Source organism: Rattus norvegicus, chromosome 1 (assembly GCF_036323735.1).
Source record: "Rattus norvegicus strain BN/NHsdMcwi chromosome 1, GRCr8, whole genome shotgun sequence".
NCBI lineage: Eukaryota > Metazoa > Chordata > Mammalia > Rodentia > Muridae > Rattus > Rattus norvegicus.
In genome coordinates this window covers 12,399,966-12,419,334 of record NC_086019.1, presented here as the reverse complement: position 1 = coordinate 12,419,334, position 19,369 = coordinate 12,399,966, and positions in this window count along the sequence as shown.

Below are 19,369 nucleotides of genomic sequence, written 5' to 3'. Positions count from 1 at the left end.
TTTAGTCTACAAAACGTTCCAAAACAGCCAGAACAGCATAGAGAGAGCCTGGCTTAAAACAACCAAACAACAAAGAAACAACCATAAGAAAGATATGTGGCTTACACAAATATTGTATTCTTTTTGTTTGTTAATAAAGCATTATAGACTTAACTTTGTAGTTGGTATTTGTTTTTATGTGATGTTAAATTACTTTTGTTAACATTGAATTACAAGGTACTTATGGATTCAGTATTGTTTAGGTGAAATGGTGTGCATAAAATTCACAATAGTAAAATCAGCAAGAAGGTTAAATTAAGATTGAGCTTTAAAAGACATTATGTTTCATCCATCTTGTCTAATGAGACACACAGCCAGAATACAGCAAATACAGAGGCGAATATCAGCAGCAAACCACTGAACTGAGAACAGGACCCCCGTTGAAGGAATCAGAGAAAGAAATGGAAAGCTTGAAGGGGCTCGAGACCCCATATGTACAACAATGCCAAGCAACCAGAGCTTCCAGGGACTAAGCCACTACCTAAAGACTATACATGGACTGACCCTGGACTCTGACCTCATAGGTTGCATTGAATATCCTAGTAAGATCACCAGTGTAAGGGGAAGCCCTGGGTCCTGCTAAGACTGAACCCCCAGTGAACGTGATTGTTGGGGGGAGGGCAGCAATGGGGGGAGGATGGGGAGGGGAACACCCATATAGAAGGGGAGGGGGAGGGGTTAGGGGGATGTTTGCCCGGAAACCGGGAAAGGGAATAACACTCGAAATGTAAATAAGAAATACTCAAGTTAATAAAATAAATAAATAAATAAATAAATAAATAAATAAATAAATAAATAAATAAAAGACATTATGTTTCCTTCTTTCTTTAGTAGTACATTATCTGGAAATGAATAAAGTTATTACAATTGTCATCATGAAAAAAGAATTTGCTAAGAGGTTTACGAAAAGTGTGTGTCTATAAAACATATAGAGGTGAGATTTCAGAACATTATAAAACAGTACCTTTCATAATATGGAACTTTTGATCATGAGAAAATTGTATTAGGTGATCAATTGTATCCTGCGAGTTTATTAATATACTAGCTACAAAGTTGAAAATCATAACCTTTTGATTACCCTTCTTCTCACTGAAGGCAGAATCCTTCATAGAAAATAGTGAGGACGTAAGGAATGTTAATGTGACATCTGTTGTTAATGTTACAATCATGTGTAAAACATCTTTACTTCACAGGTTAAACTGCCTTTAACATAAGATGGGTCCCCATTTTCTTCAGTTACCAAACATTCAACCTATTATGCAAGCTACCAAGTCTTAAGAAAATTTCAGATCAAAGTGCATTATATTGTGCTAATAAAATGTGAGTATGTAATAATTTATCTATTAAAAATTAAACTTTTTAATAACCCATCTGTATTTGAAAGAAAAAATCCTGCCACACAAATCTGTTAATCACTTTACTTGTGGCTGCAACAGAATACCTGTGAATAACCAGTAGGAGGGAGGAAGGCAGAATTTGTTTTGGCTAAGAGTTTTACAGCTGAATGGCATAGGGGCTAGGGTTTCATACATAGGAAGTGGTTGGAGCTTTCCTATGCAGGCAGAGCCAGGATAAACTTGCAAACCTGGCTTCTTTGACCCTATATCAGCTAGTCAATCCAATTTCCCCCAGATCCCCACAACTTCCTAAAACCCATGCCACAAGGTCAGTACCAAGAGTTCCACATGAGCTGGTAGGTGTGGGAGACTCTTGACATTCAAATTAACCCACAAAAAAAAAAAAAACCAGTAACTTAAAATGAGGTGAATTTTTGCATATAGCATCTTTGTCAAAAGTCAAGGCGCTTTTCTAAGAACATGTACAAAATGATCCAGACATTTTACCATCTGCCTGTATAATCTTTTCCCATTACTGATGAAACTTAACATTTCTGAATTGCAAGTGGCAATATCTTAGTTCTTTGAGCCCTAATTACATCTATCAACTAAAAATGGCAATAGTAATGATTTTCTTGACAATACACTAGTCAGTGTTTTAAACCAAAAATTGATGAATAAAAGATGTAGAAGTCCTGGATCAAAGAAAAGGTGAGAGGAAAAATATTACGTTCCTTGTATCTAGTCAATCCCTTATGAAGAGTAAAACATATCTATTTCAATAGTTCTCCAGTTGACAGGCAAAATATTGTTATTGCTACCTTATCTATAGCAAGATGACATAATTCAAATATATTTCCAGGAAAACTATGCAATATCTGTGAGAGTCAAATGTGCGGGTAGGTAGGTAAAAGATTAAAATTTATGGAAGTAAGGAAATTCAATAACATGTATTTTCTAAGAGCTATCAATGACTTTAATGGAAACATATGTAGATTAGTCTATTTTTTCCAACACCAATATGAATAGAGCACAATAACTATTAAGAAAATATAATTTAGCTTTCATTTTCTAAGATTCGAGGTACAGGATTTAAAACCAATTAGTCTTGCCAAGTAACCTTTTGAGAGAAAAATAAATAGGACAAGAAGATGGCAAGTCAAAAAATTATTTGGGAAGAAGCTAAAGCCTCTTTTGATATGATCTTACAAAGAATCCACCTACAAACATCAGCATATTAAATGAAGCTTGTGATACAGAGAATTAATATATATATATATATATATATATATATATATATATATATAAGGCACTTCTGAGTAATAGGAAAAAGTAAATCTAAAGAAGACATTGCTTTGTTAGTCATGTAAATATGATGCAAGTAAAATTGGTTCTTTTAAGAAATCTACCAAGACATTAGTGAATAAAATTCTCATTACGAACAGATTTTTTTCAGTAGTGCAAATGTGCATATTGTCTGTCAGTCTATGTGTCTGTGAAAAGACATATGGCCCTTTCCTAAATATCTGGAATATTCCAGTTGAGAGATCACCTAGGGAGGGCTTAGCAGCCACACACTGTGACTTGAATCTTTACTCTGAACTTTCAGGACATCAAGGATTGACCTGTCCCCAATTAGACCTAAAATTTTGATAAGAGTTTGGGTCAGACCTGTTAATATAACCAGCTACTTGCATAAAAGATAGTGGAAAGAGAAGAAACAGCACGGCTTTAGTATAGCATGCTGTCCCTATGACATCCTTCTTCACGTACAAAGATACTGGTCGCATCATCCCATATGCTAATTGGGATGGATAAGCAACCCCAGTATGTAATGTGGTGGAATTTTTGCATGTTGCATGATCACATCCTTTAGGATGCTCATAATGACCTAGTGATTAATTAGAATGTACAACACTGTGTCATGTAGGTAACTTCATGTCATAACTACTGAGGAAACAATCACAAGAAAAATTAAACAACTATGGAGCAAGTCACACCAGTGCATATAGGCCCAGTGCATATACATTTATGATAAGCCTTCATTCATAGTACATGTCTAGAATAACTTAACTTCTCAAATATTTTATGATCTGATGCTGACTACTTATATTTAAATGTTCCAAAACCTATAGGTATAAGCAGGAAGACATCTGTAGCTATACTTACTTAAATATAAGAGAAAATAGCAAACATTTGAATACAGCTGATGATGCTATAACAGCCAAATGATTGGTTTCAAATAAAAACCTGCTGTAAATGCATATAGTAGATAAACCTGAAGTAATAAAACTCTATTCAGATATGAAACAAACAAAATGTCTACCAGGCTATTACATACAATGCAGAGAATAAAACAGTAACACCTGCAATATTCTTCAGATCTCTCAGAAATGACTGAAATGTATTTCAAGAACAAAATTCCACGGGAAAATGTAAATTATCCTGCAGAAGGATAAAAGGAGCACAGTTATTTTTCCTTAAACCTTAAATGGTATGTTGAAAGGAATAAGGAAAGTGACTTTAAATAACAATAACTATGCTGGGAAGTAAGAAATATCCCCAGTGGCCAGTGTAGAAATGTGGAAAGAAATTGGGGATGTAAACAAGTGGAGAACAGTTAAAAATTAAGCTTTTGATATTTTTGTCTTTGAAGCTGCCTCTTCTAATATGCTTGTCCTGGTTTTATAAGAAATTCCATCATACCAGTTTTTTCCTACATGCAATGAAGATTAAAACTATCTTCATCAAACATCACGGTTCACATTATTCACTAGTGGTGGGGCAGTTGTCTTCTTGTTTATTATTTATCTAATACTAAACAACAAATACCTCAAACATTGTGTCGAGTAGAAAACTTAGGAGGGTATCAAATCTATTCTCCTCCAGTTCCTTTCAGCAAGACTCTTCTACATATTGTTAAAGCCAGGAGTGAGCTTTCTATGATATATTTTATAAGACAAGGAATAATTTTGCTTTCTCATGAGCCATCTACACAGCTCCCTGGGAGGGTCTAGAGAAGTAACATATCACTCAGCCACTTGAAGCAGAGACCTTCTTATGTGATGATTTACTTTGTTTCTCAGTGTAAAACAGAAATTAATAATTCAAGTATGTTCTTAGCACACTATATCATGTTTCCCTCCTCTAATAGTACCTGAATAGGGACAGGAGCCATATCTATGCATTTTATTAGTTGATTATCCACAAATATTCTCAAGTGATGTAAGCAAAACAGAAACATCAACTGTACATGGAAACAGAGTAGCATGCATCTCAGATATATGGACACAAATTATATCTGAAGATCTTGTAAAATTAGCCCATAATAGAATAATATATTTCATGATGAAATTGTAGGCTAATTTGAAGAAAATTAGCACCACTGTTCTGAAAAAAGGTGAGAAAGTTTTCACTACCCGCTCAAATGTAGTGTTTAATTGATGGGGAAATTTTCAAACACTCATTCTATTCTTAGTCCTATGATAACTATTAGAAGGATACATATGCCTGTAAGGTTATTCTATAACTTTGAACCAAGAAATTATTTTAAAATTGAAGACCTTCCTTGTTAATTTGCCAAGTAATTAATACATGCTAATGTAATATAATATACCACTAAATGGGTAAGAGAAAAGTCCATGACAGAGAAGAATAATGCCTCAAATTGAGACCCTTCAAAGTTTCCATCCAGGCTCTAGAAGGATGTTAGAAATTTAACCATGTACATAATGAGAGAAAATACCATGAGAAATGGAAAGAATGGGGACACAGATATTGAGAGGTGGCTGCTTTTAGAATGTACACAATTCGTATGAGTACCACATACACCTGCACTAAGCAGAAGTGAAGACAGTCAGATAGATGTAAGGTGGGAGGATGGATTGTGACTTTACCCAACACACATCTTCTCCTTTAGCTATTAAAATTTCTATTGTTCTAAATGAATGCATCATTAACAATAGCTTTCAAATAATTTAGTACTGAAGAATTCTACCCAGCATCTTTTATAAATGACTTGGTGTGAACATATAACTACATTTTTTCTTACTTTTAAAAATGACTCGTCATTAACAGCAGCTCCACATTCTGTATTCATTATGCCTTCATTTGTATTCACTTCTTTTAAATTCTCATTTCAGAAGGAAGAGAGAAACAATTTACTGAGCTGATGTTAAGTTCCATAACAGACTACCTCTAAGGAATTTTTCTTATTACACAAAATTGCTTTGGGTAAAACGGTACAAAGGTCTCATTCATTTCAATGAGATTTTGCTTATTAAAAATAATATGCATTTACAATATGAATTCTCTCTTTTTAGAAAGGGGATGTTTTTTAACTTAAAAAATTCCAGAAATCATAACACTTATTTTCAAACTACATTTACTATTTTTAAACAACTTGAATTTTTCATTTACCTTAAAGTCAAATGTTATTGTGAGTATCATCTGAAAAACAGAAGCCAATAATTAGGAGGAGCAAAGTTTGGAGTTATCTACAAATAATTACACAGCATTTCAGAATGAAATTTGCCAGATTACAATCAAACTGACAAAGAAGAACATCAGCCAAGGCACCTCAGTATTATTGAGAGCCCTGTGTAGGGAGGGAACTACTGAGGAATGAGTTTAAGAGTGTGTCCAAAGCGAGGCCACACTGGGTTGTGTTCCATTATTGCCTTTCAATAATCACTTAGAAAATTCTTCTCATTTCTCAATACTATTCTTCTTCTTGCTTCAAGACGTAAAGCTGTTCTTGATTGCTGTACAATTTAATGTGAACTATACATTTGGCATTATACATTCTCAGATTGTAGACATTGTTAAGCTAAGCAGACTTCATTGAAGGCAACACATCCATGTGTATATGGGCAGCATACACTGAAATTAATGGGAATACAGTTTTTACAAAGGCACAAGTTTGGGGATGCAGGAGAGTTGGGGATGGACCTGTGGGATGTAGGAGAGAGTTAACGTAACTAAAATACAGTGAAAAAAAGTATCAGAGAACTAACATAATGGGGGAGGAAAATGAAATGTAAGTTAAGGAATATTCACATAAATACCCACTGAAAATTTTCTGCACAATGAAGCTGTCAAGATGGATCAGAGGGGAAATACACTTGTGGCAAAGCCTGATGACTTGAATTTTAATACGCAGGAAACACACAAGCATATACATGTACAGTGTAAAAAAATAAAATAAAAGTGGAGTTATAATGACTCATCAATTGTAAATATCTAAAAATACTAAACAAAATATTGTTTAAATCTGAAAGGTGGAAAATACAAAAACCTTAGATGAATCTAAAACAAGGAAATATTTTTCAAATATCTGAGGAGAAAAACAACAGAAAAATATGTATTTTGAACTCAGCTTGGTAGTGTCAGTGTGAGAAAAGTAGCATGCTGACCAAGTCAGCTACTACCCAGGCTCAGACCCAGGGCTTTAAATAGGCTCACCACCACATCATCCCCATTTATAAAATACTGGAACATAGAAAAGGGCCATTCCTGCAAATCCAGTGCTGTTGGGTCTCCATTGTACAGAACAACAGGACATCCAAGAGGAGTACCAGTAAGAATCTGTCATTGACAATATTACAGAAGACAGAGGCTGTAAATCAGATTGATAACTCATTGCAATGAACTTTTATAATTAATGAACTTCATTGCACCAGTTAGGCATAAGAAAACACAATAATAAAGTACAATGAAAATATTGACTCCAATAAAAAAATACTGAACATGCTATCATTATCGTGTAACTATCTAATAAAGAGAATATGAAAATTATTCATGATGATGATTGTAGTTCTATTATTTTTAATCTCTGCAAATGTGTAGATGGATTTCTCTATGTCTTACATTGCTTAAGCTTCACAAAAGCCAATAATGACTAAGTAATATCACCTTAAATTCATCAGAAACACTTTGGAAATAAAATATCTAATCATCTGATCATGTCATGTATATTGGAATGTTAAATGAAAAGAATGCATGGAATTTTGTCAAAAACAATGGTGTGCATGTATATTAAAATAAAACATGTTGTTAACTAATCAGGATTAAGTACAACATAGATCACGGTAATAATGAGGATTATAGAAAAGATATACTAACATAAATTAACAGCAGAATAATTGACCATGAATAGAGGTTAGAAAAGAAGAAATTTGTGATAAAAAGGATGCTGTAAAAGCATTTAATTAGGAGAGATATGCTTTAATATGTAGCTAATCAGTATAACATAAGATAGGTGAAATTCAGTAAAACATACGAAGATATTTCTAATACTTCTTGTGACATATCAGCAATATATTTTCATCAAATTATATTTAAACAATTGATGCAGATAAAAGGTCAGAAATTTAAATAAAGAACTTTCTATCACATATGCAATAACAAAGAAATGCTAGGAAGAAATATATAAACTATCATATAGAATATATTTTCAATTCAAAATTTTTTATATAAAGCTAATTTCCACACTGGCATTGGGAACAGGAATCAATTCCTATTACTACAAGGGTGACAATATTAAAACTTAAGTTAGGCATGGAGAAAGACACCAGGAACAAATAAAGAAATAGATGCATCCAGTTCTGTAGAAATCACAGGTATGAGTACAGAAATAAAAACCTTCACGGAATGTGCAAAGCCATTTGAATTCCAGAACCCACATTTCTTTAAAACAGTTGCAAGCTAATATTCTTTCCTAGTTCCCCAATGGACCATTAACAATTTCCAGATAATAAACTTCTTTAAAAAAGTACATTTTAGATGGCATACATGAACTCAAATATTAAACAAGAAATTATTTCTAGAATCTTTTCTACCCAGTAACTGAAAGCATATCACTGTATACACTCAAAGTAACTGGGTGCAAGGCTTTGGCAGAAGGAATGTCAATAGAATCTGGATGGAGGAGAAGAGGCTAGAATGGGAACTAAACAATGAAGTGGTACCATGTAAGTATGGTACCCATGACACTGGATGGGTTGTTACTTAGAGTGAAATGCTTCCATTAGGTGAACAATATAAAAGATCTGTTCAGACATTAGGTCAAGATACTCTGGAGAAGACACAGTGGAAGAGCACTTGTGCCACATGCATAAGGCCATATTCAATCCCCAGGATGGCAAAAGGAAAGAAACAAATCAATTCAGGGAGACTAGGCTAAAAATGAAATCTGAGCACACGGACAGCTTCCAAAGAAGGACTAGGACTCATAGCCAGTGACAATCTCAAAAAGTGAACTTCTAAAATGTTCTGGATTGTGATTCTATTAGGAACAAAATTCCTTGGGGATGCATTGTAGAAACCAAGAGAGAATAACCCATCAAATTTGAAGAGTTAAATCTGTTCCCCTCTGCATTTATCGGAGATTATAATATTTCTCAGTGATGGCTCAACACAATCACGTTCGGTGAAAGTTATGGAACACTGATTTCCACTTGGTAGATGTAGGACCCAGTGCTTTGAAAAGAATTAGCAAGGAAGTGATCAAAAGGACATAAATGGTAAGGAAGGATCTGCAGTATCATTTTGGTGAAAGTATTTGTCTTCGTACTTGCAAACAATGGTTCCAACCTCTAGGTATACAGGAAAGAAAGACTTTCAGTTGAAAGATCGTCACCATGATCCAACAGAAGAAAGACGGAGATTAAGATTGATGACATTTATTTTTAAAGAGCTTTGTTAACTTCTGATATTATAAATATGTCAATTTATTATAGCCAGATAATACCCCCAAATTAGTAATTTAAAACGTGGTTCAATTTATTCAAGAACAGAAACAGCCTCATTAAGCAGTTTTCCACTTGTTCTTTTTCTGAGAGTTTCTGCCTGATGTCAGTTGGTGTCCTCTGAAGACTCATATGGGTTGAATGTATCCGTAGATTTACTCGTTTTTTTTTTATCTTTATTAACTTGAGTATTTCTTATTTACATTTCGATGGTTATTCCCTTTCCCGGTTTCCAGGCCAACACCCTCCTAACCCCTCCCCCTCCCTTTTATATGGGTGTTCCCCTCCCCATCCTCCCCCCATTACCACCCTCCCCACAACAATCCCGTTCACTGGGGGTTCAGTCTTGGCAGGACCAAGGACTTCCCCTTCCACTGGTGCTCTTACTAGGATATTCATTGCTACCTATGAGGTTGGAGCCCAGGTCAGTCCATGTATAGTCTTTGGGTAGTGGCTTAGTCCTTGGAAGCTCTGGCATTGTTGTTCATATGGGGTCTCGAGCCCCTTCAAGCTCTTCCAGTCCTTTCTCTGATTCCTTCAACAGGGGTCCTGTTCTCATTTCAGTGGTTTGCTGCTGGCATTCGCCTCTGTATTTGCTGTATTCTGGCTGTGTCTCTCAGGAGAGATCTACATCCGGTTCCTGTCGGCCTGCACTTCTTTGCTTCATCCATCTTGTCTAATTGGGTGGCTGTATATGTATGGGCCACATGTGGGGCAGGCTCTGAGTGGGTGTTCCTTCTGCCTCTGTTCTAAACTTTGCCTCTCCCTTCCCTGCCAAGAGTATTCTTGTTCCCCTTTTAAAGAAGGAATGAAGCATTCGCATTTTGATCATCCTTCTTGAGTTGCATGTGTTCTGTGCATCTAGGGTAATTCAAGCATTTGGGCTAATATCCACTTATCAATGAGTGCATACCATGTATGTCTTTCTGTGATTGGGTTAGCTCACTCAGGATGATATTTTCCAGTTGCTTCCATGTAGATTTACTCTTAAGACAATGGTTGAGCCTCATAATTGACTGAGACTTTTACCCAGTGTGTCTGTATGTTATTTCCTGTAGCCTTTCCGGTCTTGCTGTCACTGAATGATAAAGTTTTGTTTTGTTGTTTTGTTTTGTTTATAACATGTTGCTTCAGCAGAAATTAATGTCAGAGACAGCAGAGTGGCTGCTTCACCAGCTTTGACAACAAGTTTATCACATCGCGTCATTCCGCGGCCGGTTTTTGTTTACGCCCTCGCAGATACTAAAGAAAGGGGAAAATACCCTATACTTTTCACGAGAGGAGGTAGACGTATGTTTAGTTTGTCGATAATTCTTAAAGCTTTAGAACTGACTTCTATCTCATCAGGCTGTAATAGCTTAAAGAAATTAATAAATATGAGTAAGGCAATAGAGATTTAATACAACCGTGTTAGCCACTATTAAAATGTAAATTTCCAATAGCTAGAGGATACATTTACTTTTAAATACATTTTTGTTACACTGTAAAATAGAATTGAATCTTAGGGAATTTTTTAAAATTAGAAACATAAAACACTAGGAAATATGGAACATTAATTTTTTGCTATTATCTGTCCAAAATACTAAATTTAAACATTGATATAAAGGTATTATATAATTTTGGGGTATGTACATTTAACTCTGTCTAGCAGTTGACTTATGTAAAGAGTAGTGATATCCAAATAAAAATATAGCAAGTATATAAAAATCAATTACTTTTACAATAGCCTTAACTTATACTAAGTATGAAATAATATTCATATATAAAGGTAAGGAAAACATTGGGAAGTGGAGAAAATATTGTAACTGGTTGAAATATTGGTATATATTACTTTGTAAGTTTAACACTAAGAAAGGGAGCTTGGCATCTTGAAATTGAATTGAAATATTCTCCCCTCCAGTACTCATGTCCATGTACCTACATATAAACAAACATACGTGTACATAAGTAAAAGAAACCAAAATCTCTAAATATGACATTCATGATTTCATTGGTTGAATTAGCAAGGGTATTTTTAACGTCTGGTGTCCCTGAAGGTGACCAGGGGAATCTCTTGACCCATGTGTTATATAAGAAGAGAGCGTGTCCTTGAGTACTCTTCTTCCCGTGAGTCTAAATATAAATATACACCACAGAGCTGATCATAAGTGACAATCTCTGTTCTAGTCATACTTTGTAATCTACGTAACGCAAAGCTTGTTTACAGATGCAATTCTTATTTGTTGCACGGTCTCATTCATTTATTAACACCCTTGTAAATACAAAATGCATTCATCGCATTCATAACTGATTAAATTTGTCACTTACAGACAGATTATTTTCAGATAAAATTGTAGATATAATTTTAGAATATGTATGAATCCTTATGTAAAATCAATCTTAAACAGTATAAATAAATAAATAAATAAATAAATAAATAAATAAATAAATAAGTAGGGGTTGATTTCTTCTTTGTTTATCTGACAACTCCGAAGTGTATCTAATAATGAATGGGTTAATAAAGCCGATCACTTCCTCTTCTTAAAGTTGCCTCCCAGATATCTTCCATGCCTTCCAGGAAAAAAAGCTACTTCTGTAAACATAATGGGAATTTCCTTTGTGAGCGATGTTTTTGCTCTGTGTAGTACTAGTGACAGAAACATTTGGTTTGAAGCCAACAGATACTATTTTGGGCTTGGTATAATTTTCCAGCTGTTGTGGGGGAAAGCGTGTTATACTTCCCCACCCATTACGCTGACATTCTCATCTATACATTTATATTTTGCTGCTTCTTCACATCAGTAATGCAGCTGCCACAATATGCCTCCTCCTTCCAGCAGGTGGTAAATTATTCTCTGCACAAAATGACATCATTCCCTATCTTGCAGAAAAACATGCCCTCCAAGCAGAGGAAAGGGCAGAACCATTACAGGAAACAAGATTTAGATGATTTTCTCACGTCATAGTTAGTGAAACCATATTGCAGATTTTAAAGAATTAATACCTAAGGCGATGAAATCAAGTTATCAATGAAAGTTGAAAAATTCAGTAAAATAAAAACAATTAAGACCCACACAGCTGTCACACAGTTTGCCTGCTCTGGAGTCACTGAGCAGAAACTGAATCGATTTTTATTGCCCTGCTCCTGGCTTCTTTCATCCGCAACAGAAAGGAAAATATTTGTATTAAATTTAAGATAATTTCTCTGCTTAGAAAGCTCCATGTGACTGATGGTTTTCTTATACGTTTTATTCAGCCAAACCATATATAAGTACCCATTAGTGCCACACTAGCTTAAAACTTTTATCTCCCCCCAAACAGAAACCTGTTTGATAATCGATAGAGGGAAATTCGGGCGAGCAGTCTATTTTAAAAGAAGGGCAGTATTTCTTTTTTTCTAATCTAGATAAACGGGGAAGTGGTTTTACAAAACCCCAAATCAATATGGTTATATAGCACCATGTCGTAGAGGTGCAAGTCCAGAAATGAATCTGCGATGTCAAACTGTTTGCCATAAATTAACTCAACCAGCAGATATTAAAAATTATCTGCTGTAAAAGAATCATCAGATCTACTAATTTTATTCGTCCTAGTACCACAGATTAAATCATGTGTGGGTATACTGAACAGGTTTCATCTGCAAAAATACAATTACTAATTGCTTATTTCTTAATAAAAACAGTAATTCAGGGGTAGATCAATTATTATCAGTATATTAGCATTTATCAGCTTTTCTACTTGAAATAGGAAACATACATCGTGATATCGGGGTTTTCAAATAAGGCTTTTTTTGTTTTCTGTTTGTTTGTTTGTTTGTTTGTTCGACACATAGAGCAATCACACTGCGTTTACACTACCTTTCTTGCCATAAGAACCTTTTCTAGAAATGAAAGATATCTTCTTCAAGACATGCTAAATTAAAATCTCTAGTACTGAATCGCTGAGCAGAGACGCATGCTCTGTTGAAAGTCTACTTCAAAATTATGATGCATCTTGTGGTGATGGAAAGTGGTTACTAATTTATCCTGGCCTTTCCAAAGGATAATACCAGATTCTTTGAATCTTCTTCCTTTTTTTCTTGATTATGCTATGAGGGTGCTCCCACCCATCCACTCTTACCTCCCCAACATGGTGGTCTCTACATTGGTACTTTGAGCCTTCACAGGACCAGGAGCCTCTCCTCCCATTGATGTCTGACAATACCATACTCTGCTACGTATGCAAATGGAGCCATGGATCGCTACATGTGTACTCTTTGGTTGGTAGTTTAGTCCCTGGGAGCTCTGGGGAGTCTGGTTGTTTGAGGTTGTTCTTCTTATAGGGTTGCAAACCCCTTCAGCTCCTTCAGTCCTTTCTCTTATTCCTCCAGTGGGATCCTGAGCTCAGTCCAATGGTTGGCTCCGAGCATCCCCCTCTGTATTATTTGTCAGACTCTGGCAGAATCTCTTGGGAGACACTTTATGAGGCTCCTGTCAGCAAGCATTTCTATCATCTGAAATAGTGTCTGGGTTTGGTCTCTATATATGGGATGGATTCCCAAGGGGGGCAGTCTCTATATGGCCTTTCCTTCTACCTCTGCTCCATAATTTGTCTCCACATTTCCCCCCTTGAGTATTTTGTTCCCCCTCTAAAAAGTACTGAAGCATTCACACTTCAGTCTTCCTTCTTCTTGATCTTCAGGTGGTCTGTGGATTGTACCTTGGGCATTGCAAGCTTTTGAGCTAATATCCACTTATCAGTGAGTGCATACAATGTGTGTTCTTTTGTGACTGGGTTACCTCACTCAGGATAATATTTTCTAGTTCCATTCATTTGGCTAAGAGTTTCATGAAGTCATTGATTTTAATAGCTGAGTAGTACTCCATTGTGTAAATGTATCACAATTTCTCTATCCATTCCTCTGTTGAAGGACATCTGGGTTCTTTCCAACCTCTAGCTATTATAAATAAGGCTGCTATGAACATAGTGGAACATGTGTCCTTGTTATAGGTTGGAGCATCTTTTGGGTATATGCTCAGGAGAGATATAGCTAGGTCCTCAGGTTGTACTATGTCCAATTTTCTGAGGAATCTCCAGAATGATTTCTAGAGTGGTTTTACCAGCTTGTAATCCCACCAACAATGGAGGAGTGTTCCTTTTTCACCATATCCTTGCCAGCATCTGCTGCTACCTGATTATTTGTTCTTAGTCATTTTGACTGATGTGAGATGGAATACCAGGGTTGTTTTGATTTGCATTTCCCTGATGACTAAGGATGTTGAACATTTCTTTAGGTGCTTTTCAGCCATTCGATAATCTTCCACTGAGAATTCTTTGTTTAGCTCTGTACCCCATTTTTAATCGGGTTATTTGACTCTCTGGAGTCTGAGTTCTTGAGTGCTTTGTATACATTGGATATTAACCCCCTATCAAATGTAGGATTAGTAAAGATCTTTTCCTATTCTGTTGGTTGCCATTTTTCCTACTGACAGTGTCCTTTGCCTTACAGAAACTTTACAATTTTATGATGTCCCATTTTTGATTCTTGATCTTAGAACATAAACCATTGGTGTTGTGTTCAGGAAATTTTCCCCAGTGCCCATGTGTTTGAGGCTCTTTCCCTTCTACTAAGTTTCTCTTCTTCTAAGAAGTCAAATACCTTCGAATTACCCCACAGCCCTAATTCACATCATAGACAGGACAAACAGGTAAAGCACCTTCGAACAAGAACAGACATACTTAGGAAACAACTAACTGTAACAGTAAAATAATTCAATAAATCTTAGTGGATGCGTGTTCCTTGCTACATGCCCAAATTTTCGGAGTTCTCAAATGAAACACACACACACACACACACACACACACACACACACACACACACACACACAGCCTTCATATTTTGTTATGACTTAATCAGCTTAAAGGCTGGGCCACTTTTTAACCTCCATGTGGCTAATCAACCGCCACCAACAATCCTGAATTATTACTTATTAAATCTCACATTCTATCTTAGTTGTTCTGGACTTAGAGTTAGACCCAGCAGGGCTGCCCTCTACAGGCTCCTTCACGTGTCTACTATGCCTCCCTGTCAGCCACTCTCCTCATGCATGGTAGCTCTCCTTTTCTTCTCCTGGTATGCCAAATCTTCTTCTTCCCGTTCCTTCCTCTCAGTCCCTATACCCAGAATACTAAAAGTCTCACCTCTGTCTGCCCTGTTCAGTCATGGGCTGTCGACCTCTGTATTTACCAATCAGAACCAACAGGAGGCTGAGTTTCTCTGTGTCTTCTGTGTAGACACCAGTGTGAGCAGTTTTTGGAATCCAAAATAACATAGGAATAACTAACCTTTCCAGATCTCAGTTATTGTAAAACACATATAGCACTGTAGTAGGCTGAGTACCTTTAAACGTCTTGCTTTTCTGTTTACTTACTTTTGGGGGTGAAATGAGAAGTGTAAGCTAAGAGGCCCCTCATATGAGATAAGCAAGCACTTTTCTATTGAGCTCCACTCTACCTACCGGTTATTTTACTCCTTCAGATACATTATGTGCAATTCCATGACATAGCAATCAATGCAGGAGAAGCTCGCCTTTTCCAACATTGCTATGTGGCATACTATGAATATGTCATGCCTTACTTATACAAAAGGGCCTCTTAACTTATATCTGGGTAAACAGTATATATCTGGGTACAGCCAAATGCGGAATTTTGTTAAAGAGACAGTCATGGGCAGATGTCTCTGTATAGATCACATCTGCTTTAAAACCTTTAGAGCCCTTTAAAGGCACATAATTTTTCCCTATTCTGACATAATTAAATGTTACCAATAAAACTTTTTCTCACAATACCCTTTGTTTTAAGAATAAAGTATAAAACGAGTAAGATGTCAATTATAATATGTGCATCTTCATCAGTGTCTGCAAGAGGCTAACACTTGTTTATGTGCTGGACTGATGAGGCAAAACTAGCTAAAGGCATAAAATTGAACATGCATGTCATACATTCCTCAAGCTGAAGTCGAGACTTGCACCATTAAGTGTGCCAGGATTCTATATGATCACTAGCCTTAGCTCTCAATTTGGGAGGTCACAGATATATCCTTATACTTCCTTACTTTAGAAAAGTTACACCACACAAACTCATACCTTATTATTTAATGCTTCGCAAGGAAATTCATGAAATCTAGCGGGGGGAAATAACAGAAGATTGAAGACCAACTCTCGGCCTGGAGAATTAAAATAAGGTGAGGAACACTTGCATTCATTTGAGTTTAAAAGTTAAATATACAGCTAATGCTGTCTGGCCCTTCATCCGTTCTCTTCTGCATCTGGTCAGCCATCTACCAAAAAGCACTCTACAGATTTTGCTCATAGTTTAGAGATCTACAATTATATATGTCTGCTAAGACAGCAGTTGGTCTTATAAATAAGTACTGCCAGTAATAACATGGAACTTTCATAATAAAGGTGAAGACTAATATTATTAATTAATTATATTATATTAATATAATTAAGCTATATTACATTAGGGAATAAATTAGCAACATTCATATGACATGTAAAATGTTCAAAGTATTTTTGCACTAAAAAGGTTTTTAGTTGCAAATTTAGAGAATTCCTTTAAACAAAACTAGGAATCTTCCATGATTTCATCAACCTCATAAATCCCTTATGATATCAGGAGTGTGCATTTTTTGTCTTCTTTGTAAGTATATTTAGTAATAACTTCAAATTGTTAGGCTCATATTCCTTAACTGCTTTACTTTTTACCCTAATGGCCATTGTTAGATCATTTAAAACAACTCTGGCTTTACTTTGCTTGTATATTTCTGATTCACATACTCTTTTCTCTATGGGCAGCAGTCCCACCATTGACATCTGTGGGTGATGTAGACTTCACAGGTAACCTTAGTCACCACACTGGGATGACTAAATGACTACTAGTTAAGCTCAAAATTTATTCAGTGTTTTGGTCTCTATCTTTTGACATGAGCAAACTAGTGACATCATTTCTCTAGAATAGATGAGAAAGCCCATAAGCCTTACACAGAATAATTTCTAACTTTTTAAAAAAATTTTGCTCCTCAACCTTTAGCCTTTGGTTATCTGAACTTAGAATAGGTGCTCCCGAGAAACACTTAGTCACGGCTCTGTGCCTTTTACATAGTTTTAGTTTCTCACAGCTGTTCACACACAAATATACAATATATATATATATATATAGTATATTAATATATATATTAAAAGATAGTGCCAGTGTTATGTACTATATAAATTCCCTGCCTCCTATTTTAACATTCATTGTGCCCTAACATTATTTCCCATGACTCTGCTGGTGTGGTACATTTTTACATTACTGTAATTATGTAGTTTTCTTGAAACAAGTGAAACAGCATATTAGGAATTGTATAAACACATGCTAATTGCCTTTTTTTTATTTTCCTCTCTCATTTAGGTAACTGATAGTAATAGCCTCCTGTGTGCACTTCCACTACCAATTTCCCCTTTTATAAATATTTATATAAGAATATATATTCGTGTATATGACAGTCATTGTTTTGCTTATTATAAAAGTTGTATGACATTTACAATATTTGCAAAATTTATTTTTAAAAAGTTTTTATGTGTTAAAAACATATTTAATTGTCTTAAAATAATCTATAACAAATACAGAAACACAGAAACATTGCAATTTTTATCAATTGACTTTCCTCCTAGAAATTTCATCTTTGTCATTTAGGCAATCTACTTTGTATGCAATAATTTATATGGCTGTCTATTTAGACATACTTATGCTCACTTTTAATACTCTTCCATTTATCTCATGTGTGTTTATGTGTGCACACACACATACACGTATGATATGGATATCCAATGGCTAATTTCTAATACCCATTTCTGCTTGTTACCTTAAAAATGTCAAGTACAAGAATAAGTTTCTATTCCTTTAATTTCTCCCATTTATCCTTTTTCTCCCTTCCTCTTCTCATTCTTTTCTCTTCTTCTTTAATTTCCTCCTTATCATGTTCTTCCTTTTCCACTTTCTCCTTCTACTTCACTGCCCTAAATCCTGCGCGCGCACACACACACACACACACACACACACACACACACACACACACACACACAAGGTGGGGGGATAAGAGAGGAAAAGAGAGAGGAAGAGAGGAAGAGACAGAGACTGAGAGAGAAAGAGAGCAGGAGAGGGAGAGGGAGAGAAAGATCTTTTTGCCTGAGTTCACTCTTGCCATGTCATTTAGAGACATATTTCTGAAGACAAGGGAAGAACAACTTGACTGAAACCTGCTTACATTTCTGAGAGAAAAAAAAATCATGAGAACAAGAAAATATCTGTATTCTTTCAGAACTTTGCAACACAATTCTGAACTTTGCTGCAAAACGTAAGGCAATATTTAATTATTATGAACAGCTATAGTCTTATCTTCCTTCCTTATTAATATGCTTTGGAGGAATTACTCTCAAGTCTTTTCTGCTCACCTTTTGAAATTTTGTTTATTTTTGAGTTTTACAGTTTGCCAGATCTTCACCTGATATTTCATTATCTATTAAATTCTTGATTTGAAGTTCAATCCAGACATTAAAATGATGTCATTTTATATACCTGTCTTTCTTCACAGAGCTGACCAATGTTGATATAAAATTTTTCATATTTATGACATGTAAGTGAGAGATAAAGATGAATAATATCTGATATAATTATCATAAGACATTCGGGTTTTTAGTAAGACAATTTGTTATAAAGTATAATTATTTTAAAGAAAAGCAATCTTAAAATTTTTCACCATTGCTTTCAAAGACAAGTTGATTTTATAAAGATTTAGATTTACTTATTTTCAAATTATTATAAGACAGGTAAAATAGCATGTGGTCATTTTACAACTACTCTGATTACTATATTGAACAAGAAAACTCAAACTTTATCTTTATTCCAATTTCAATTTGAACACGAAAAATGAATAAATATATAAATAAATCAAATAATACACACACTCTCTCTCTCTCTCTCACTCACACTCAAAATCCTAATGAATGCTGGTCTATCCTGTTTTTTTCTCTTATTGTGGGTTCTGACCATCTGCAGTTGTTTAAATTTGAACTCAATGTATTTAAAATAAAATAAGTGAAATCAAGTTTGTTTTTCTAGGCAAATAAACCATTCTGAAAATATCCAGGAATAAGAATAGCCAGTGACTACCACTATGAATGGTGTAAACACAGAAGATTTTAATCTCTTCCAAAATTACTACTGATAACAGTAGGACAATTA